Source organism: Podarcis filfolensis (genome assembly GCF_964270895.1).
Source record: "Podarcis filfolensis genome assembly, chromosome: 11".
NCBI classification, from domain to species: Eukaryota; Metazoa; Chordata; class Lepidosauria; order Squamata; family Lacertidae; genus Podarcis; species Podarcis filfolensis.
The window spans coordinates 52,146,336-52,169,519 of NC_139613.1; positions in this window are offsets into that span (position 1 = coordinate 52,146,336).

Sequence of the window (23,184 nt, forward strand, 5' to 3'; positions counted from 1 at the left end):
TTGGCAATTCTCAATATGTATGAAGCCAGAAATGCCTGTGTCTATTATTTTCACTGTTGATGCCTTAGACCAGGGGTCGGCAACGTGCGGCCCATGGGCCAGATGCAGCCCACGAAGACCATTTTAGTGGCCCACGAGCTGCCCACGAACCAAGCCACCAGCTCGGCGAGTCCCCCGCACGCTGCGCTAAACCAGCGCAGTGCGGGGACTTGCTGAGCAGCGCCAGAAATCGCGCCTGCGCATGTGCAGATACAGGAAATCGCTTCTGCACAGGCGCCATTTTCGGCATCTGGGCATCCTCAAAAGCGATTTCTGGCACCGCGGACGTTCACAAAAGCAATTTCCAGTGTCACGCTATACCAGTCCAGCCCACGGATAATCATGGGAGTGATCCAGCCCATGGCCAGTAAACCTTGCCAACCCCTGCCTTAGACCCAGATACTGTGTTTCCCTGGTACAGTGCACACAAGACAGCCTACAGCTGCAAGATGAAAACTTGCTCTAAGCTTTGCAGCTGAGTAACAGTGCCTTTTGGAGATGTGCCTGCTCTATATAAGGTATAGTAAAGTGCTTTGAGGCTGGAGTGAGAGCAGTCAATAAAACAATTACCAGCATGATTAGAGATGAGGGTAGCGCTGTGGTCTGAACCACTGAGCCTCTTGGGTTTGCTGATCAGAAGGTCGGTGGTTCGAATCCCTGCGACGGGGTGAGCTCCCGTTGCTCGGTCCCAGCTCCAGCCAACTTATCAGTTTGAAAGCACACCAGTATGAGTAGATAAATAGGTACTGCTGAGTCGGGAAGGTAAACTGTGTTTCCATGCGCTCTGGCACTTGTCACAGTGTTCTGTTGTGCCAGAAGCAGTTTAGTCCTGCTGCCCACGACCCGGAAAGCTGTCTGTGGACAAACGCTGGCTCCCTCGGCCTGAAATCGAGACGAGCATCGCAACCCCATAGTCCCCTTTGACTGGATTTAACTGTCTAGGGGTCCTTTACCTTTACCAGTATGACTAATACAAAGAAGCTGTATGATTGTCATAGTAGCTTTGCTTTACTCTGAGCTTATATCCAGTCTTTCAATTCAAAATACATTTCCAAAAATTAAACCGCGTAAGAAGTAAATACAACAATGAATAGAATAAAAAAAACAGTTACAACAATTCTACAGGCAACTAAGAGTTTAAAAGCCTTGAAAAACAAAAACCTTCACCTGGTGCCAAGGTATTTAGAGATGAGTGAAAGAGATTTTTCTCAAAAAACTAGCTCATCATCTTGATCTGCTGCAGAGCACATCCCAGCTTCCTGTGCCAAGCAAAAACAAAAGCTTGTAATGGGTTTGCTAAAGGAAGACAGTTGAAATCTGGAGAAAGAAGCTGGAAGGCTATCCTGGAGCCATACTCCAAAAACAGGAGATGCTTTATGCTGAGAGAAATGAAGATTGTTAAGTGCTTCAGTAGGGAACTAATATAGAGGTAAATGGGACGTGGGTGGCGCTGTGGTCTAAACCACTGAGCCTCTTGGGCTTGCTGATTGGAAGGTTGGTGGTTCGAATCCCCGCAACAAGGTGAGCTCCCATTGCTCTGTCCCAGCTTCTGCCAACCCAGCAGTTTGAAAGCATGCCAGTACAAGAAGATAAATAGGTACCACTGTGGTGGGAAGGTAAACGGTGTTTCTGTGCGCTCTGGTTTCTGTCATGGTGTTCCCTTGTGCCAGAAGCGGTTTATTCATGCTGTCCACATGACCCAGAAAGCTGCCTGTGGACAAACACCAGCTCCCTCGGCCTGAAAGCGAGATGAGTGCCGCAACCCCATAGTCCCCTTTGACTGGACTTAACCGTCCAGGGGTCCTTTACTGTTTTACCTTTATCCAATACAGAGTAGATTTAGTTGGATTCTTTTTCCTATGGATTCATTTTGCTCTTATGATTAAACGTTCAAACAGCTTTAGAATTAATTTTACTTTCTTTTTCTTAAAGATGCATTTATTGATTTTTCAAAAACAATAGGCAAATAAGATGCTGACACCAAACTGACAACAACTATCAATATCTGCATTAAAGGCTTGTTTTCAAATGCTTACAATTCTACTGCTGTTAAGTTAATGCTAAACAGTATTTTTAATATCATACATTGATTTGATTTTGGTTTGGGTATATAGTAGTAGTAGTAGTAGTAATATATTTATTACTGGGGTTTCCCCAGCCACTCCGGGTGGCTCCCAACAGAATATTAAAAACACGATAAAACATCAAACATTAAAGACTTCCCTAAACAGGGCTGTCTTCAGATGTCTTCTAAAAGTCTGGTAGTTGTTTTTCTCTTTGACATCTGCTGGGAGGGCATTCCGCGGGCAGGCGCCACTACCGAGAAGGCCCTCTGCCTGGTTCCCTGTAACTTCACTTTTCACAGGGAGGGAGCCGCCAGAATCTCTCAGCACTGGACCGATGGGGGTGGAGATGCTCCTTCAGGTATCTTGGGCTGAGGCTGTTTATGGATTTAAAGGTCAGCACCAACACTTCGAACTGTGCTCGGAAACGTAGCATCTGCATTCTGGTTTAGTTGTAGTTTCTGGGTCACCTTCAAAGGTAGCCCCACGTAGAGCATGTTGCAGTAGTCCAAACGGGAGATAACTAGAGCATGCACCACTCTGGCGAGACAATCTGTGGGCAGATAGGGTCTCAGCCTGCGTACCAGATGGAGCTGGTAGACAGATGCTTTGGACACAGAATTGATCTGCGCCTCCATGGACAGCTGTGAGTCCAAAATGACTCCCGGGCTGCACACCTGGTCCTTTAGGGGCACAGTTACCCCATTCAGGACCAGGGAGTTCCCCCACACCCGCCCGCCCCCTGTCCCCCAAGAACAGTCCTTCTGTCTTGTCAGGGTTCAACTTCAATCTGTTAGCAGCCATCCATCCTCCAACTGCCTCCAGACACTCACACAGGACCTTCACCACCTTCACTGGATCCGATTTAAAAGAGAGGTAGAGCTGGGTATCATCTGCATACTGATGAACACCCAGCTCAAACCCCCTGAGGATCTATCCCAGCAGCTTTATGTAGATATTAAAAAGCATGGGGGGGGGGTGACAGGGCTCTGCTCATTTTTCAGTGTAGCTTGATTTGGGCCAATTTCCCTCTTCCCTTGCCCCCCATCCTACATTGGCAGGAGCCCCCTCTCAACTCTCCAGAGAAGTATTTGGGGATATGAGTGTTGTCTGCTGGAAGCAGGAGACAATAATCTTTCGTTCTGTGAACCTTCTTAAGATAAATTAGGATCCGATCTCACATATTTTTCTCATAAACTGTTGACATGACACACCATGTTCCTTCTGCTTTGATGGATAAATTTTCTCTCAAGAAAGCAAAACTGGTTAATTTTGTTTTAACCTGACAGATGATTTGTTGATAAAGGCTTGCTTCTAAAATGACTTCCCTTTTAGTTTCCCTACTTTGATAGACTAAGTGCCTATCAAGTGTCTCTGAGTAATTTTAATTAGTGTGTGTGTGTGTGTGTGTGTGTGTGTAAAATACTCTTGGTGAAGATTTCAGTAAACAGCTGCATGTTTAGCATTTAGCAATTCAATAAATGGATGCCTAGGTACGTCAGTGGTGGTTTCCTGTTGCTAGAAGTATTTCCTCTGTGACTTATCAAAACAAGCTAATATTTCCAAGAAAGGCATGTTAAAATGTGAAGCCGTGCCCTGCAGTTACATTCTGGGTGGAGATACGAAGTCAAAAACAAGTGCACAAGGTTGCAGGGCCTTTTTATTTTTCAAGCTTTTGTGCTGCCAAAGGCTCAAGTGATTGGGGTTTGAAGAAGACTGCAGGCTTAATGAATGTCAGAACCGGCTCCCATACTAGGTGCTGCTTTGCAGGAAGCTTGCTTTAGGGGTTAAAATATCCGAAAATCCAGACTGTTGCCTTCTCTTCCTTGAAATGCTCACAGCAAAATCTCAGGGGTGTGTTAGGTTGTCAGTGTCTCTGTAAAGGATTGTAACATTTCTGTTATTACGGAGAAGTAGTCATAGGAGAAAATCCGAAGTGAAGTCGTACATCAATCTACAATACCTAACATGTTGTTAAGTCTGACTTTGCCTCAGGCGCTGACCTTCAAGTATTAAGTTAAAACATGAGCTGTGAGTATTAGCATCTGAGGCTTCCTTATTTCTTTGAAGAAATGCGCACACTTAAGGCAGCGTATCTGTTTATCTGCATAACAATGGCTTATGTTTCAACACTGCAAGCCAATTCCCCCAAGACTGTTTTGTTATGAAAAAGCCCCATACAAAGAAAGTACCATAGGTGTAAGGAGCGGGAAGGGAAAATTACAAAGACAAAGTTAAGCTGCAAATATGTGTTGATTGCGATTCATGATGCGCTGATAGCTTGACCTACATCGTTGAATTCTTATTTTTCTAGCTTGCCTCCTCCCCCTTATTTATATACACATCCCTCTTCCTGCTTGAATTTCATGAAGATTAATTTTGTGTTGCGCTATCTTGGCTTGCACTCCCAATGCCTGCTCTTAAACGATGACGAATGGGTAGCCATATATAACCAAAGGCCGGAATGCGTTCTCTGTTGTGCTTTGTCTAATTGCTTGAATCTAAAGGCCCTTAATTATTTCTGCTGTAATCTTTTGGCCGAGAGCCAGGTTTTGCATATGCCGTAAGAATTCCTGGGTTTATGTGAGAAATGTAAGATGAGACGGTAGCTCACAATCTCGGCTGAAATCTGGGGCTTCAAAATGCACACCAGACTTCAGAAGATGTCTCATTTGAGACCTGTCCGTTGATGGGTCGCATGGTACATTGTTTCCATTGATACAAGATACGACCATGACTCTTGTGCCTGCAAAAACATGCCTTTATATATGGATGTGGACCAAACCATTCTGGCAGCTAAAGCTGAGAGTATTGTGATTGGCGCTTGACAGAAGTAAAGGATGTTATCAGCTAGGGTCCTAGTTGATGATCAATAAGGGTAACAATAGCTTGTGCTATTTTCCACCGAGTCCTGCTTAACTGTGTTCTGTATTTGTTTGAATTTATCCAGGTCTCCCTTTACAGCTGCTGTGGGTTTGATGTTAGCCATAATCTCCATCTATCTACCATGCATTGTCCTTCTGAATATTTCAGTTATGTACGGCCTCATGTTTTCCTGTATTCCACAGAGGAGGGCGGAAATCTGGCAAATAAACCCGAAAATGCTGTCAAGAAAAAGTGGATTTACGGGCCTCATAAACATTATTCATTTATTAACTTTGCGTAATTCTGCTCAAAGGAACTAAACTTAAGCCTTGCATGCCGGTCCGGAATCCTAATCACATTGCTTCCGGCTTTTTAAGCTAAAAAAGCAATAAATCAGGATCTCTGTAAGTCTTGTTGGGGCCAAATTCTTTCCAATTGGGATACTGCCAAATATATACAATGCTAATTGAACCAACTGCGCTGTAATATTGAGGGTGGGAGTAAACAATAAGAGAGTTTATGTGCATGTCTACTTTTGATTTTATTTTGGCACCCACAGCTAGAAGGAACTTTTCCTCAGCCACTTTCTGAGGTAAAAAGTTACTGGGCATGATTCAGCTAACTTCTTGTGCTGGTGTAGGGAGTAGCACTGGGACACGGGTGGCGCTGTGGGTTAAACCACAGAGCCTAGGGCTTGCCATCAGAAGGTCGGCGGTTCAAATCCCCGAGACGGGGTGAGCTCCCATTGCTCGGTCCCTGCTCCTGCCAACCTAGCAGTTCGAAAGCATGTCAAAGTGCAAGTAGATAAATAGGTACCACTCCGGCGGGAAGGTAAACGGTGTTTCCGTGCACTGCTCTGGTTCGCCAGAAGCGGCTTAGTCATGCTGGCCACATGACCCAGAAGCTGTACGCTGGCTCCCTCGGCCAATAAAGTGAGATGAGTGCCGCAACCCCAGAGTCGGCTATGACTGGACCTAATGTTCAGGGGTCCCTTTACCTTTACCATTAGGGAGTAGCACTAAGTGCAAGGCAATTTCCTGCCTCCTCTCCCTGCCAAACCTGCCGGCGCCATCCACAAATTTGTTCCAGAGGCTTGAGGCAATCCTGTGAACAGATTTAAGCAAAATGTAGGGGGAGGAGAGGGTGAGCACATTCTGTTGCACAAGAAGAAATGACTGTGCTGATGAAAACTAAGCCAGAACGCTAGGTGAATGCAACCTGTTCCGTCCTTCCCCTTCTGTAATTTTACTTCTGAGGTCAGTCTCTCCACATGCTAGATCTGATCAGGTAAGATTCTGGTAGACCTCAGCGTAAATAGAGTTGCTTTCATAATTTGTCCTGAATTCATGAAGAATGTTCACACCTGGACTGCTTGCATACCACACATTTATAATGTTTTTTAAAAAAATAATTTTATTTTTTATTTTGACAAAGAAATAAGAATAAATAAATAAGAATAAAAATGTGCACCCCACCCCTGAGACCATTCCAACCTCCCAAAATGTCAACACCTCTTGTGATGGTTTGACGCCTTTCTGTTTTGACAGTACAAATTCTACATTTCTGCATGTTCCCCATCTTAATTTATCATTAATAGCTATCTCATATTTAAAGCATATTTAAAACACGCAAGTCTCCATGCCCAAATCCCGGGAACTGTAGTTTATGCTGGGAATTGTAGCTCTCTCTGTGAAGGGAGTATTCTTTGAAGAAGGCAATGTGCTGTAAACAGGCATTCAGCCTCAGTATTATCCACTCTCCAGGGTCTTTTTCATCCGTCTTTTTCCACCTGCTATCTCAGTGATGGGCCCAGGGCTGGCCCTTCCATGAGGCAAGGTGAGGCGACTGCCTCAGATAGCAAGACCCACAGGATCAGCAGATTCTGATGTAGATCTTTATTTCCCCCATGCTGCAACTGCTAGACAACCTCAGCCCAGACTTGCTTACACTCGTAGCTAGAACAGCTTGTGGTTAGGATGCTTGTAAAATAGGACAGCTTGCTGCTGGAATATGGTTTATTCGTAGGTTTCAGTAGGTATAGAACTCGCTTACACCTGTAACTGGGACAACTGGTGGACAGGATATGACCATAGCTGTCAACTTACAGATTTGAAAATAAGGGACCAGCAGCCTCGAAAATAAGGGATCAGCAACCAAAATAAGGGATCAACAATTACTTTGATAAAATACATATTTTGTTGCGTGCAGATGGCTTTAGATACCTATTAGGTCCATAAATTACCATATAGCATATATTCATCACAAAAAACAGCAACAATTTGTTGTTGACAAAGGACAGCTGGACATAGAAAGGGCCCCATTACCTTCAGTAGCTTATTTAAGGGACATCATCAATAAGGGACAGCAGTGGGACATGGCGCTGGGCCAAATAAGGGACGCTTGACAGCTATGGATATGACTCTGTTGCCTGCGTCAGTATCTAAATTGATAGGAACATAGATCAAATAACGAATAAGATAATTACCGTATTTTTCGCCCTATAGGACACACTTTTTCCCCTCCAAAAATGAAGGGGAAATCTGTGTGCGTCCTATGGGGCGAATGCAGGCTTTCGCTGAAGCGTGGAGAGCGAGAGGGGTCGGTGCACACCAGGCTTGCTCTCCAGGCTTCAGGAAGCTATCAGCAAGCCTGGGGAGCCCGCAGGAGTTCCAGCAGGGCTCCCTAGGTTGCGGATAGCAGCCTGCTTGCCCGGAGTGTGGGGCGCGCTGAAGCAGAGCGCCCCGCGCTTCGGGCAGATATCCGCGGCTGGGGGGGGGAATAAATTTTTTCCCCTTTATTTCCCCCCCAAAAAAACTAGGTGCGTCCTATGGGCCGGTGCGTCCTATAGGGTGATAAATACTGTAAGTGTTCAGGATAGGCTGTAAACTTCTGAGTATCCAGCCCAATGGAAGAAAGAGGGAGGAACCATGTGGCTGGGTTGAGGAAATATAAACTTGTGGTTTGTCAGTTTTGGGTGTGCCTATTTTGGACACCCACTCTTGCAAGAATGTTTTGTAATCAAGAAACTCTTTGCTGCTTCACCAATTTTGTTCAGATTTTATTTTGAGGGTCTCAAGGCCCACTTCTAACACCCCGCTTGTTCCTGATGTAGATCCTCAATCAACCCTTCTTCCCCAGAGGCGGGGAGTGGCATTTCGGGGTTCATCTCAGGTGCCAAAACGCCTTCGGCTGTCCCTGGCTATCCCTAACTTGTATCATGATTTGGACTTGTCGGCTAACAACCTCTGCAAGGCCACAGACCTTCTGCATGCAAAACATGTATACAGTGGTACCTTGGTTCTCAAACTTAATCCATTCCAGAAGTCCAGTCCAAAACCAAAGTGTTCCAAAACCAAGGCGCTCTTTCCTATAGAAAGTAATGCAAAACGGATTAATCCATTCCAGACTTTTAAAAACAACCCCTAAAACAGCAATTTAACATGAATTTTACTATCTAACGAGACCATTGATCCATAAAATGAAAGCAATAATCAATGTACTGTACTATAAAATAAATCAGACAGTATTGTAGACGATAAAAATAAAAAATATTATTTTTTCTTAGCTGTACTGATGACAGTCACTGTTTGGATGGGGGGTTTTATCCATTTCCACAGTCACATAATCAATCAATCAATCAGTAGCTGAACTGGATTCCACACAGTCACAAAATCAAATTAACCGAAAAAGCCTCAAAAACAAAAATGCAAAAGAAACAGAAAAAAAGCACCAAACTTAATCCTTTCCAGAAGCCCATTTGACTTCTGAAATGTTTGAAAACCAAGGTGCAGATTCTGATTGATGTAGGTGCCCTGGAAACAATAGCCAACTGCCGTATTGGATGTTCGGCTTCCGAAAATCATTTGAAAACCGGAACACTTACTTCCGGGTTTTTGGCGTTTGAGAACCAAGGTGTTTGAGAACCAAGACGTTTGAGAGCCAAGGTACCATTGTAATGCCTTTGCTGAGGTTATTAAAACGATGGCATGCAATATCCCCCCTCCCTCACAGGAGAACTAGCAGTAGTAATCCTGACGTTCCAGACTATATTTACCGTTGAAGAATGGGGCTAATGCTGATCCAAGGGTTAATAAAATTTCCTACTTCCTGCCAGTTATGGTTTGCGATATACTAGCGTACTTGAAATGAAAAACTAAACTCAAGTGCAGTAAATGTATCTAAATATTAGCATGTGCATCTGAAATGGCTGCTTTACATTGGAGTTTAAGAATGGAATTACCGTATTTTTCGCTCTATAAGACGCACCAGACCACAAAACGCACCTAATTTTTGGAGGAGGAAAACAAGGAAAAAAAATATTCTGAATCTCAGAAGCCAGAACAGCAAGAGGGATCGCTGCACAGTGAAAGCAGCAATCCCTCTTGCTGTTCTGGCTTCTGTGATAGCTGCGCAGCCTGCATTCGCTCCATAAGACGCACACACATTTCCCCTTACTTTTTAGGAGGGAAAAAGTGAGTCCTAGAGCAAAAAATACGGTATTTCTTACTGCCGCAGGAAAAGTTTTTGAAACAGCTTCCTCTGAATAACTGTGTCTTGCAGCCAACTGGCCACTAGCTGGCATTGTTATACAGCTTTTACCACAGATGCATCGCATCATAACTTATGAAGGATATGTGTGCGTTTTTAATTTAAAAGGTGGGAAAAGATATTGGATTTCTGTGCATCTGGGAGTGAGGTTTTTTGTTTTAGTATTTTGCTGGTGAATTCTCAGCTAGCTTAACTAAAAGGAAAACTGAACCTGTTTCGAAAGACAGAAAGTTGGTGCAGCATAGTGGCTAAATGATTGACAGCACAATCGGATGTCCCGACTTGAAAGCAGGTGCCACTGAGTTTAATGGGGTTTACCTTACTCTCAGGTAAGTCAGTATAGCGCTGCAGCCTGAGCAATGCATTGGGAAGACCCTGTGAAATAGAGTTGAGAGTGGATTTCATGCTCTTTATTCAGCTCATAGTGGTGAGGAGGAATGAAAGTTTCCCCAAAGTATCTGCTTTATATACATTATTTACACAATGGGCCCCACGTGATTGGCTAATTCCGGAATTCTACTGTAAGCCAATCAGGTTGTGGATTCACTTCCATCTGGAGCTGGATTGGGTGGCTCCTGCAGACCAATCATACTGCTGCATTGTTCTAGGACCAATCAGACTGCTGCATTTTGGATCCTATTGTTCTAGGACCAATCAGACTGCTGCATTTTGGATCCTATTCAACTCAGTACATAACACCCTGGTTCAGATTCTGCTCTTTCACAAACTCATTAGGAGGTCTTAGGCAAGCTCCTCCCCATCTCTAACATAGAGATAATAATACAGATTTATTTTACAGAATTGTTGGAAGGATTATAGCTTGTGTGTGTGCGTGTGTGTTTTGTATTTTCATTTTGTTTGAATTGGGGGTAGTTTATAAATTCTTGAAATAAACACATAGAATAGATGCCTGTAAAGTGGTTTGCGCATCTAAAAACATTACACATTAAAAGTCATTTTTAGTGGATTCCTCTTGTTTTCTGCCTTATATTCAAATTGTTTTTCACCATGTATTTAATCTATCACAATCAATTCAAAATGTTGAATTTTGTCACAGTACATAGAAAGGTTACGAGTGGAGGACAGCACAGATTTTTTAAAAAATTCATTTGCAAAGCAATCATAGAGCATTTTTGGTGTCTCTTCTTCTGTCCTGGGTTCAAAAGGCTTTGCTTCTCCAAATACGTATTATACTTCTGTGCCTGCCTGTCTTCATCATACCAAGCTAAGCCATAAAAATTCACAAACCTTCAGATTTGGCTAGGGCAAAATAAAGGCAATTAAGTACAGCTATCTCAGCTTTCATCCTCCTCCTTTCCCTGTCTCTTAATGCCATTAGCTAAGTTGCTTTGATGTTGCAGTGACCTTTGGTTCTCATATGAGGCAGTTATCTGCTTCTGCTACACTTAACAAGGCTATCTCCAATTTAAGATTTTCAAATAGGGATTCTAGTATTGCAGCTGACTGCTGTTGATTCAGCTGCTCGGATGTCACAGCAGGGATTGCAAGCTTTGGACCAGGCAACAGACTAGGGCAACGGAGAAGCCTTTAATTCTTTATTTTGAGGTCCATGGACAGCTTCGGGATAAATCAACCCTGGAATGCCTATAAGCCACGGGGTTTTGAAATGAGAGTGTAGATCACATTATCTTTTAACCTCTTGGAATGAGTTGATAGAACCCCTGAGGTTGGATTTCTCTTGCCATCATAATTGTTTAGCTGCGTAAACCTATTACGGATCAGTATTTTGCACCAATTTAGATCTGTCATAAAGATGAGGGTGGACCTATCAGTGATTGTGTGCTTGTTTATTTGGGACGCGGGTGGCGCTGTGGTCTAAACCACTGAGCCTCTTGGGCTTGCTGATCAGAAGGTTGGCGGTTCAAATCCCTGCGACGGGTTGAGCTCCCGTTGCTCGGTCCCAGCTCCTGCCAACCCAGCAGTTCAAAAGCACACCAAAAAAGTACAAGTATATAAATAGGTACCGCTCTGGTGGGAACGTAAACGGCATTTCCGTGCGCTGCTCTGGTTTTGCCAGAAGCGGCTTAGTCATGCTGGCCACATGATCTGGAAAAACTTTCTGCAGACAAACGCCGGCTCCCTCGGCCTGTAAAGCGAGATGAGCGCTGCAACCCCAGAGTCGTCTGCGACTGGACTTAACTGTCAGGGGTCCTTTACCTTTTTTTTTTTTTTAAGCAAAAAATTACAGTTTGAGGGACCACCTATTATTTTTGCTGCTGGTGGAGAAGGTGTACTCTGTCGTTTAACCAGTGCTGACCCGAAACTAACCTTTAGCCCAAATAGACACTTGAGAAACCCATTGCTTGCTTTCTAACCATTTATTTGCATGGCAGTTGTGCTGCTGCTGTGACCCACTTTAAGTCGAGATGTAGTGCATCATGAGGCATTAAATGGAATTCAACCCCGGCTATCTAATAATAACAGACCCTCCGAGTGTCCCTATTTTCCAGGGATGGTCCCGGATTTACAGAAGCCGTCCCAGTTTCTGATTTGATCCCAGAATGTCCTGCTTTTCCTTAGGACATCCCTATTTTCATTGGAGCAATGTTGGAAGGTATGGTAAAGGTAAAGGTAAAGGTACCCCTGCCCGTACGGGCCAGTCTTGCCAGACTCTAGGGTTGTGCGCTCATCTCACTCTATAGGCCGGGAGCCAGCGCTGTCCGCAGACACTTCCGGGTCACGTGGCCAGCGTGACAAGCTGCATCTGGCGAGCCAGCGCAGCACACGGAACGCCGTTTACCTTCCCGCTGGTAAGCGGTCCCTATTTATCTACTTGCACCCGGGGGTGCTTTCGAACTGCTAGGTTGGCAGGCGCTGGGACCGAACGACGGGATGTCCCTATTTTCGTTGGTGAAATGTTGGAGGGTATGGCATTATCTGACCCCCGAGCTATCTGAAGGCAACCCTATATAGGGTAGGTTAAAAAAAATTTATTGTTTTATTATTATTATTATTATATGTTGGAAGCTACCCAGAGTGACTGGGGCAACCCAGTCAGATGGGTGGGGTATAAATAGTAAAATTATTATTATGAAATAGAACACCCCTATTTTTATCAGAAAAATGCTGGAGGGTATGTAATAATAATAATAATAATAATAATAGCACTACTACTAATAGTAATATAATTTGAAGTATTTGGAGAAATTTCTATAATAGTCACACAACAGTAAAAAAGGTAAAGGCAAAGGACCCCTGGACAGTTAAGTCCAGTCAAAGGCGATTTTGCTTTCAGGCCAAGGGAGCCAGCATTTATCCACAAACAGCTTTCCGGGTCATGTGGCCAGCAGGACTAAACCGCTTCTGATGCAATGGGACACCGAGACGGAAACCAGAGCACATGGAAACACTGTTTACCTTCCCGCCACAGTGGTACCTCTTTATCTAGTTGCCCTGGTGTGCTTTTGAACTACTTGGTTGGCAGGAACTGGGACAAAGCAACGGGAGCTCACTCTGTGGAGGGGATTCCCAATCTTCTGACTGGGAAGCCCAGGAGGCTTAGTGGTTTAGATCACAGCTCCACCCACCTCCCAAATAAACAATCACACAATCACTGATAGGTCCACCTGCTATTGTGAGGCTCAAAGTGATGAAGATGATGCCTCCCCAGCTGTTGCCATTGGTTGTGGGTTGCTTGTGATGTCACAAAAGCACTTGGCAACTGAGTGGATATAAAGGCAGGCCAAGGGGAAAGCCCTTTTCTATTTCCAGCTGGACACACCTGGCAATGGATGTGACATTCAGCACTGCCCAGGTTTCTTCCACTTGGAGGAGGCAAACTGGTGAATGGAAGGAGGCAATCCTCTGGAAGTGGGTTGCTAGGGAGTGATAATAAGGCAAGTTTGCTTGCTTGAAGGCTGCTGGTATCCATGGTTGGAAGCTGGCGGACGTCTCATGATGGACCTGAGAGAAGTTGGCAGATGTTGGTGAAAACATTATCTGGAGAGCTCATCTCAGACTGCAGCAAGCAGATGAAGGGTAAAGGTAAAGGTAATGACCCCTGGACAGTTAAGTCCAGTCAATGGTGACTATGGGGTTGCGGTTCTTATCACGCTTTCAGGCTGAGGGAGCCGGCATTTGTCCACAGACAGCTTCACAGCTCATGTGGCCAGCATGACTAAACCACTTCTGGTGCAACGGGACACCGTGACATAAGCCAGAGCACACGGAAACGCCATTTACCTTCCCGCCACAGCAGTACCTATTTATCTACTTGCACTGGTATGATTTTGAACTGCTAGGCTGGCAGAAACTGGGACAGAGCAACAGGAGCTCACCCTATTGCAGGGATACCCCTCCAGGGGTGCATGCTCAGGGTGGGTGGCAAAAATCACACTAGAAAGGACTCAAACTCCAGACAAGACTTGGCAGATGAGCCTCTCTGGGGACTCAGCCACACGCAGTTCATTATATTGTTTTAATTGCGTTACAAACCTGCGACACCAGATGGTGCTGTAGAGCACAAAACTTTGTCTATGCAATTTTTGCATAGTTTCCCCCCTCCTTTTGTTATAATGATTTAATTTATGATGTATTTATAGCGTTTTCTCCCCATGTGTAGATCCAGCCTGGGTTGCACTTAGGCTCCTCCTCCTCTTCATTCTCCCACAGTCCTCCTCCTCTTCCCCCGAGGCTACAGTGGTGGCACATCTTGGCCACTCAGTGCCCCTCCAGCACTGCAGGAAGAAGTGCCTGGTACCTATGGGAGCCCAGCTGGGACAGGATCCAAGCTTTTTCTGGGGTTGCGCTTGCCAGCTGCCTGATTGAGTGAATGAATCTTTATTTGCGTCAGCCATCGGCCATAGCAATAAAACAATAATATGATATACAAAGAATAGCAATAAAATAACAATACGATATACAAAGAATAGATATAAAAAGTCAATTATGTAAATTACATTTTAGGGTCTTGAATCAATAGTCAAATAGTGGATCTTATTTTGATTGCCCCAGCTAAAAACCTTGCAACCTTTGCTGTCACTTGCTCATCTTGATGTGCCAAGAGAAAGGACACTGTGGCAGTGATTGGGCAACCCAGAATGGACAATCAAAGAGGGCTGATAATCTCATTCCTCAAGTCTTTATAAAGAGTGCAAGCCAGAAGGGCAAGCGCCACCGATTAGGTACTGCCATCTCCACAGGGGCATAAGCGTTTTTCATGTGGAATTTGTTGGAATTGTCCCTCAAGTACAGCTGAGGGCAATACATTCGATCTTGTGAGAGTAAAAATGCGTCTGTATTTTGGAATTGCTAGGTTAGGCAGATAGGGTGCCAGAGAATTGAAATGGGATGGTGGACAATAGTCATACCGTGGGCAAAATTTCCTTATTGTGGCCAAGTTTTTCTGACGCTCAATTTAATTTAGGCGCTGACAAATTTAGCTGTTTGCTTTACTAAACCCCAAAGTGAGTAGCTGTTGTGGTGATAAACCACAACATGAGTGACGTTTTTGGTAGGCAATTTGAGTCCAGGTCTTCTTGTGACAATCTTGCAGCACTAGGGATATTAGACGGGGGGGGGATTTGAGTTTAGGCGAAGCCAGTAGTTAAGATTCAAACTCAGGAGCAGCAGTGAGGTTTGATGAGAGAAGCACACCCCAGCTGTTGGGCTTGTGGAGAAGGCAGCGGCGGCTGTGGGGTGGTAGGCAGCCAGAACAGTGCTGCCACGGCTGGTGGCACTGTGGCGGGTGAAGCCGCATTAAACAGGGCCGTGAGAAAGAGCAGGGGGAGAAGATAAGTGATGCTCTGAAGATCCTTGCCAAGGGTACTGTGCTGGGCCTGGGGGTTAACCCGAGCTACGCAGTCCGGGTCCGGTCCCAAAACCAAGGATTCTGCAAGAAGTCAGTCCAACAGGGCCAAGGCAGGAAACCAGGCTAGGTCAGGCACAGGATCTCAGGCAGGTTCCAGCAAGCAGCAATGTTGCTCCTGCAACCTGGGGCGGGGTCTGACAGCCTTTTATCTCTGTTGGGGTAAAAGCCAGTCCTGATCCCCCAGTGACTCACCTCCCTGTCTTGCCCGAAGACGAGTACTCCTCCTGCGAGTACTCAGGTCTCGCCTTCTCTCAGTCCTTAGTCTCTGCAGCTTGGGAGACGTCGGTGGGTTAGTAGACCCAGGAGCCGCCTCAGCCTCCCCTGACCCAACCGGTAGTGGAGCAGCTGTACGTGATTGCCCGGCTGAAGGCAACAAGGTAATCCCCGCATCTGGAGCCAGGGCAGGCTCAGGCCTGCAGGGGAACCTGTGCAGACTGGGACTCTTCAGGATCAGGCCCCAGACTGGGTTCAGATGATGCCTGAGGCAAAGGATCTGGTGCAGCCTGAGTCTCTTCTGGTTCCGAGTCCGAGCCCGAGTCCCAGGCCATCACAATACACACACACACACATATTTGTCCTGGGGCTTTCAAAATCCTATATCATGTGTAAATATAAAAGATAACATCTATGAGATGCAGCAAAGATGCATGAAAAGGTTAGTGGAATGTGTAGGAAGTGTGTGTGAGAAAGTTATAGATTATCCTTGTACTTGCTGGATGTGCAAGAAAAATAAAAGCTTTTGGGATGTTATTGAGCATACACAAGAAATAACTGGAAGTCACATGCAGATGAACCCACTAATATTTCTTCTGGGATATCTAAAAAAGATGGAAGACCAGAACACGGAAATCTAGTCAGGGTTCTGCAGACACCTGCCAAAATATTAAGAGCAGCTAAATGGCATGCTCTGCTAATTAAAACAGAATGAGGATGGCTTAAGAAAATTTGGTAAGGTAAAGGTAAAGGGACCCCTGAGCATCAGGTCCAGTCGTGGCCGACTCTGGGGTTGCGGCGCTCATCTCACTTTATTGGCCGAGGGAGCCGGCGTACAGCTTCCGGGGCATGTGGCCAGCATGACTAAGCCACTTCTGGCGAACCAGAGCAGCACACAGAAACGCTGTTTACCTTCCCACCAGAGTGGTGCCTATTTATCTACTTGCACTTTGACGTGCTTTCGAACTGCTAGGTTGGCAGGAGCAGGGACCGAGCAATGGGAGCTCACCCCGTCATTGCTGGGATTCGAACCGCCAACCTTCTGATTGGCAAGTCCTAGGCTCTGTGGTTTAACCCACAGCGCCACCTGCGTCCCTATATAAAGAAAATTTGGTATCTTGCCACAATTACAAAATTGTCCCAGGCCATAACAGGTACAAGGGACGGGGTGGGCGGTCGCCAGTACAGCTTCTTGCCAAGGGCACAAGGGAGCGCCCAGACTACATTTTACATGCAAGTTTGTTTTGTCTACTTATAAACGTTTGTTTAAAAAAAACCCAGAAGCCTTCCTTTTGAGACTTATAGGGACAGAACTACCCAAACTGTATAGAAATTTATTCTCGTATGCGACTACAGTGGCAAGAATGTGACTTGACCAAAAATGGAAAGAAGCAGAAGTCCCAGCAAAGGAAGAATGGATACAAAAACTTATGGAATATGCAGAAATTGCAAGACTTACTGGATGAATAAGAAATCAAGGTGACAATTTATTTATTTTTTACAAAAGAATGGAAATGGTTTATTGAATATTTACAGATAAAATGTAAACAGATGAGAATGTTGCAGGATTATTGTAATAACCTGCAGTTTTAGAAGAGTATATATTTAAAGCAGATGAATAAATGAGCAAATTAAGTTAATTTGGATATGCGGAATATATTAAAAATAAATTTAAAGAACCGTAGAAAGAGGGGGGAAGGAAGTCAAGTTTTGAAATACTTAAATGATTGTAAAATTAGTGAAATGTATAAACCTGAAAATCATAAATAAAATAAATAAAAAAATTATAAATATTTTTTTCTGCCATCTTAGTTGGTTTTGGGGATTCCTGTGAATTTGTTTGCTGTTTCTCATACCCTTGGAGACCTTCTAATTTGTTTTGGAGACGTGATTGTGGCTCCATTGGAAAACCCGCCCCCATGATATTCAGGATTTTAGTGTAGAATAATAAGACAAGAAGCATATTGGCTCATCATGTCCAGCGTGTCGGCTTTCCTTTGCCTTCTGGTTAGTCACTGTGAGAAAGAGGCTGCTTGGAGGGAGTGGAGAATCTTCTTTTTTACAAGCCTTTGACCGCTGAGCCGAGTTTTCTGTTTTGCTGACTTTGCGTTTTGATACTCGAAACATATGTATTTTAAGTGTGCAGCTTTGAAACTTGTTTGAAAAGTGGGGTATGCATTTTTAAAATAAGGAGGCACAATGGTCCCTGGTTCCATCAGAGTAATTGAAATATCTTCCTGCCTTCCAGTTGGTGCCCTTTCCATTCTTAATGGGACTTTGAAATATTAAATAGCACTTCGGTATATTTGCATTTGAATAATGAACTCTCAGTTCCAATTTCTTACGGAGATGTGCCGTGTTTACTTGCATGACATCTGTAGAGTTCAGTGACATGCTCTTTGAGTTTCGCATTCAGAAGCTGCAAATGATCTAATTCTGTATGCAGGGGGGGGGGAATAATCATTTTAAAAATGGAATATTACTTGAGGAGAAAAGATCAGAAAAGGGGAAAATGTTCTGTTTATATTATCTCTAAGTCTCAATCAATCAGTCAGTCAATCATCTATCTGTCATGTACAGAATAAAATACCCCGCTCCCCACAAACATATACTGTAAAAAGGATTTGCACTAACTGGAAATGATGTAGGGTGACTACCCCAAAACCCCATACAGTGTTGAAATTTGGCTCATGTGTGACTGCCACAGGAGCAACATAAGCCCAAATAATCATGAATGTACAATAAGAAGGCTGTATGAAGGGGCCCACATACTGTCTCTGCCTATTTTTCAATTTTGATGCTGAGATTTCAGACTAAAAAGTTTGTCAGATGAGTAGAAACTTGAAACCAATTTAATTCCACCAATAAAATCAGCTCACTCCAGATTTACATCCGTGTTGATTTGAAAATAAATATATTTCCCAACTTTTATGAAACTATAAAGAACACCCACTCTCTACTGACATACAAAAGGCTGGCAGGGGTGGGGGGGTGGGGGCAAAGAGATAAAGGTCCATTAAATCCTTGAACGTTTATGAAGGGCTTGATATTGGACAGAATATTTATTGCAAAGATTAAAAGGGTTGGCTTTCGATGTGGCATTTCTAAATCACTTATTTCTTCCTCGCCTTTGATATTGAGCTCAAGAGGCCAGTTGAGGGAGAGAGGCAGGGCAGAGGAAGCTGGTGCCAAGGCTTGTGTTAATTTAAAAACAATAAAAACTTCGCTTACTAAGCAGAAAGCAGAAAAGAGGAAGAAAATAAAGCTGAGAGCTTGTGACTTAAGATCTGCAGAATGGTTACATTGGAAGGGCAATGTCTCCATCTGTTGCATATTCCTATGTTTATATGGTTGCATGCACCCCAATCTCTGAGCGCTAGGGGTTCCAGCGCTTACCTACAGTCTGGTTTCCTTGGAGCAAAGGTAAGCGGAGCCTGCGGTGTCTTTAAAAAGGTAAAGGTGAAGGACCCCTGACAGTTAAGTCCAGTCGTGAATGACTCTGGGGTTGCGGCGTTCATCTCGCTTTGCTGGCCAAGGGAGCCGGCGTACAGCTTCCGGGTCATGTGGCCAGCATGACTAAGTTGCCTCTGGCGAACCAGAGCAGCGCACGGAAATGCTATTTACCTTCCTGCCGGAGTGGTACCTATTTATCTACTTGCACTTTGACATGCTTTTGAACTGCTAGGTTGGCAGGAGCTGGGACCGAGCAACAGGAGCTCACCCCGTTGCGGGGATTCAAACCGCCGACCTTCCGATCGGCAAGCCCTAGGCTCAGTGGTTTAGACCACAGTGCCACCCACGTTCCTGTGGTGTTTTTAGGATATAGGTAAAAAAGGTAAAGGTAAAGGATCCCTGGATGGTTAAGTCCAGTCAAAGGCGACTATGGGGTTGTGGCACTCGTCTCGCTTTCAGACCGAGGGAGCCGGCGTTTGTCCACATACAGCTTTCTGGGTCATGTGAGGAGCACCACACCTTTTCCCTTACCTGCACCACCTCCATATTTGCAAGCAACAACCTCTCTCATTTTTATAGGCAGGCTAGGCAGATGCTTCTGGGATTCTGCCCCCCCCCCCCCGATAGTTGCTTAGTTTGCGTGCACAGTTAGTCGGGTGCCGAAGTTCAGAATGAATTATGTTCCGGTCTGACTCATAGTTTTAAAGGTAAGCCTGTCATACAAGCGTGTCTCCCTTCCTTAGAGATCTGGTTTTGTGACCTTCCTTTTTGTAGTGAAAAGAGTATTTGAGAGGCCTCTTGTACAGAAAGATCTTTTGTCAAGGTATTGATAAGACATTTTCAAGAAGAGTAAAAGCGCATCGCTGAGGCGGATTCGAGTGTAGCCTTTTCAGACACCACGGCTTTTAAAGTGCTGAAAACTGTTTCAAATTCACTTGCCCTGGGTCTGGAGGCCTTCCTTACTGTGGCAGTTTTCTCACTCCCATTTTTCTGTGAACTCACTGTGTTTCCAGTGCTGGGTTTTAAATCTGCGTTCACACAACCATTATCCAAAATGCATACGCGTCCTGTGCTTTGTCATAAGATACTACCGTTTTATGTGTTGTTGGAACCCTTAAGCTGCTCCTAATTTATCTGTAGCCAAGCTGTGAGCATCTTGGCTTTGGGTAAAGACACTCCCAGCCTGTAAATGTCCCCTGGTGTGTACCCAAACAGAATGAAGTGAAGCCCAGTGTTAAGTTGTGGGTGAACATATCAGACGACACAGCGATTCTTCAAGCAGCTCTTGTTTATTCACAGGCCAGAACAAAACTGAACTGAAGGGTTCAGCCAGCCTGCTTAGATAGAGCTCTGCTAGAATGCAACAGTAGCCACTTTCTGTAACTATCCAATCACTGAACGTCACTTTCAATCCCTTATTTGCATATGTGGACCTGAGTGAAAACTATTTACAGTATCTCCCTGCTGGCCCAGGGTGAGAACTTCAGTACATAACACCGAGTGAGCTGTGAAACACACAGGGAGAAACATCTTCAACACATTTTAAGACCGCAGTGTGAACACACTCTTACATCTTGAAGAAAGAACCTGGGAGAGCATATAAGCTTGCCATTTTCTTCTAAGTTGAGATGTACCCCTACTTTACGAGCATTGCGCTTTTCAGAAGCCATGCCGCCTGGCACCCAGAAGTCAACATGACCTGGTCAGAACAGCCAACGTGATGGTGTTCAAATGCCTGCCAGACTTTATTATAAAAGCTCCCCTTGGAGAGAGGCTCTCCAGAGGAGGAGAGGAGGAGAAGACCCTGCTGCCCTAACTGGAGTCCTTCCGCTGCCTTCTGCTAGCATGATGGGCTAGTTGAATCTGGTCCATAAACTGTGTCCTACTGGCCTAGTAAATAAAGGCAGCAGCCACCTTCTTAATCTGAACTCTAGAATATTGACTCACATACTCATGGCAGTGAATGCAGCCAACAGGTTTCCTGGAGCGTGGTCCTCTTGTTCATCTGCTGTGGTCACACTACTCTGCTTGTTCTGCCACAACCTACGAGGACAACATAAGGTACGTCTGTAGCGATCTATGCCATGAGATTCATGGATGTCATTATGGGTGCTTTTTGGATAGAATCAAGAATGCTCTTGATTACATTCTTTATACCAATGCCAGCTTTGTTGCATCTTGAAAATATTGGTAGAAAATACTGTTGTGTCTTTTACTCTACGATGGCAACAGAATAGAAGAGCATCTGCATGTTTTTTTATTTAGGGTTGGCCAGCAAAAGTAATAATCACGAAGAAGCAAAGCCAAGTTGCCCTTTCTTTTTCTTTTTTCATTTCTGATTTAAGAGGCTGAATTTTGCATCATCTGGGAGTTCACTGTGAGCTGATGCATTCATCTACAAGCAGGTGTCTTTTAAAGGTATGTATAAAACTACCCATGTCTCTGGACTGGGCTCACAGCCACTTTCCAGAAGTGTATTGTGCAAGTAGCCAGCTGAAGCTCATGTAACCTTTACCAGGCTCCAGCCAGGCATGGAATGGGACAGAGACGTTATGCCATCTGTCACCCATTCCTTGGTAAGATACCAGTTTACCACAATCCTTACTTGGAAGCTGACATGGGCAGAAGGACGATTCCCCTATCTGTGGATGGAGATCTTTTCAGTCCTTCGTGCCAAAACCCAAACGTTTTCTCCATCCCACCATTCTCTGGCTACCCACAAGAAAGGCCACCTTTGGGAAATGAAGATTAGTTTTAGGAAACTTTTGTGTATCTATCTATTAGTTCCTCCTGAGATCATGCTGTGGAGAACAGTTGCTGGGTCGAAACTTCTCAGGATGATACACAGAGCAATCATTTCACAACAACAAATACCGAAGCTATGAAAGCAAACAGACTGTCAGTAGTTTCATTTTCTTCTGTAATGGGAGCACATCCAATATGATATCCTGGCAGAGCAAAACGCTTGAATTTGACCAAACCGCAACATTTGACACAATGACGAGTGCAATATTTGCCCCTTTGCTTTCAATTTCAGCTTTGTTTTTATCATTGCTTTCCTCTCGAGCTCTCCGCAGGAACAGGAATGAGTTATGGATGTGCCTGTCACAGTTTTCTCCAAAATGAATGTGCCAGAGACGTTGTGAATAAGCTAACCTCTTTTAGAATGTCAGGATGAAGGCCTTAGACCTTCTAGGCCAAGTACCACCACATTCTTAAATGAGGTGGTGAGAGACCCTTCCTCAGCCATGACAAGGGGCTCATCCAGAATTCCCCTTATCCCACCGCTTCCCCACCCCCTGGAAAGCCTGCTCTTTAGCAGACATCAATTGGGTGTTCTGTGGATTGGTGTTTGCTTCATTCAGCACCAAAGAGTGGATTTTCATGGGGAAAGTTGCAGGACAAGCATAAAACCACGCAGTCCTGTGATTTCTAGGTATTTGTCAGGGACTGGGCAGAGGGGGGATGGAGGAAGACAGTATAGATTTACAACAGGGGTTTGAGGGAGGTCACAGCTCAAAGGCAGATGAGGGAGAAAGTTGGCAAATCATGGGAGAGCCAGAACAACACCCGGATGACACGTTGTTATTAGAAAGCATTCCAGACCCCTCCTCTCCCAGAACCTGGCAAGCCTTAAAAGTAGGAGAGCAAAGAGCTCAAAGACAGAGGGCATGTAGCAGCACCCGTAGAAATAACAAATGAGGAAGTGGGAGAGACGGTGTGTGTGTGTGTGTGTGTGTGTGGAGGTTCACTTGGGACAACACCATTTTCCAAGAGGCTGGGTTCTATAGCCTCTCTCTGTAAAGTTTGAAATAAAAAAGGACTGTAAGAAACTTTCCCTTGTCTTTATACTTTCCTGTGCACATATAAAGTGTGCGTGCTCATTATACCAGGCTGCTGTGGGGGCGGTCAGCCATCGGTGGGGTTGCCATTTGGGGGTGGCAAGACGGTGTGGGTCTGTCCCCATGCCCAAGAAGATGGAGGCATATTTCCTGCACCTAGGATCAAAACTGAACTCTACTGGTATAGGTGGCATGTGCCTTCAAGCAGGGAAGGAGACGGTGAGTTCCTGTCAGGAAAAAAGGTGGGAATAATAATAATAATAATAATAATAATAATAATAATAATAATACAGTGGTACCTCGGGTTAAGAACTTAATTCGTTCCGGAGGT